This window comes from Triticum aestivum, chromosome 4A, assembly GCF_018294505.1.
Source record: "Triticum aestivum cultivar Chinese Spring chromosome 4A, IWGSC CS RefSeq v2.1, whole genome shotgun sequence".
NCBI lineage: Eukaryota > Viridiplantae > Streptophyta > Magnoliopsida > Poales > Poaceae > Triticum > Triticum aestivum.
The window spans coordinates 513778974-513780886 of record NC_057803.1 but is presented as its reverse complement, the minus strand read 5'-3'; positions in this window follow the sequence as shown (position 1 = coordinate 513780886).

The window sequence follows — 1913 nt, the reverse complement described above, 5'->3', positions numbered from 1 at the left end:
AGTCTGTCGCTTTTATTTCTTCCATATCACACGATCGTATAAAGTTTATTTTCTCCCACACTAATAAGTCATACATATTTAGAGAGAAATTTTTATTGCTTTGCACCGATGACAACTTACTTGGAGGATCTTACTCAATCCATAGGTAGGTATGGTGGACTCTCATGGCAAAACTGGTTTAAGGGTATTTGGAAGCACAAGTAGTATCTCTACTTGGTGCGATGAATTTGGCTAGCATGAGAGGGAAAGGCAAGCTCAACCATGTTGGATGATCCATGATAATATAATTTATCTCAGATGTAAGAAAACATAATCCATTACATTGTCTTCCCTGTCCAACATCAACTCTTTAGCATGTCATATTTTAATGAGTGCTCGCAATCATAAAAGATGTCCAAGATAGTATATCTATATGTGAAGACCTCTCTTTCTTTATTACTTCCTATTAATTGCAACGATGACCAAAACTATGTTTGTCAACTCTCAACAAATTTTATTCATCATACTTTTTCTATGTGAGCTCATTACTCTCCATAAGACTCACATGATCTCTTTGTTTCTTTTTATTTCTTTCTCTTTTCTTTTGTTCCCTTAGGAGCATGGCAAAATAATCAAGCCCCTGACTCAACACTAATCTTTATTATATAGCTCACAGACTCGATTACATAGAGGAATCATAAAGCAAAACTCACAACTAGATCATACTAAGAACTTTTATTCTACTAGATCAAGATATTACCAAAAGGATCGAACTAAGAAAAATGGTAAAGATAAAAGTGATGGTGATACGATACCGGGGCACTCCCCTAAGCTTGGCAGTCGCCAAGGGGAGTGCCCATACCATGTGATTATGTCTCCTTTGTTGGTGAAGAAGGTGGAGTTGTTGATGATGGATAGTCAGACATCGAGCGCAGGAGGTCTTCTAACTTGCGGATAATGCCCTTGAGTGCGATGATATGTTCCTTCAACAAAATGTTTTCACATGTGAGATAATTATTTTGTATATGAGCTAACTCAATCATCTTGAAAGCTTCAATCTCTGTTGGGGTAAGAAGATTGTGATGAAGTTGAAGGGTGTCTTCTGTTGCCGGAACTTGGTCCTCCATGGCCTTCTTGATCCCTTCATCCTTGTTGATCTCCATGGGTTCTTCTCTCTTCAGCTCTATCTTCATTAGCCAAGCATCATTTCCCTCATGGTTGGAGGAGGAGGGAGACGACATAGTGCCTGGCCTTGACAACCCTGACAGAAAACAACTCGAAACAAAGACAGGAGATTTTTGCGTGATACGGGAATCAAAACCTCCGAGAGATTATATAATGAATTTTTACCGACCAAAATACGTGTCGTGTAAGAAAACAGAGTCCGGAGAGCACACGCGGTGCCCACGAGGTAGGGGGCGCACCCTCCACCCTCGTGGAGCCCTCGTGTCCTTCCCGGACTGCTTCTTATTTTTCTATTTTTCTAAAAATTCGAAAACAGAGAAATATTGCCATAAAAACAGTTTTGGAGTCGGTTTACTTACCGTACCACATACCTATTTCTTTTCGGGGTCTGAAACGTTCCGGAAAGTGTCCCTTATGTATTCCTCCGGGGTTACGGCTTCAATAACATTGGTTTCAACATTTATGGGATTACCTGAGATATAATGTTTGATTCTTTGGCCGTTCACCACCTTCGGATTTGTGCCTACGAAGTTGTTGATTTTTATGGCACCGGAACGATAGACCTCCTCGATAACGTAAGGACCTTCCCATTTAGAGAGAAGTTTTCCTACAAAAAATCTTAAACGAGAGTTGTATAGCAATACATAATCACCTACATTAAACTCACGCTTTTGTATTCTTTTGTCATGCCATCTTTTAACTTTTTCTTTAAAAAAACTTGGCATTTTCATAGGCTTGGGTTCTCCATT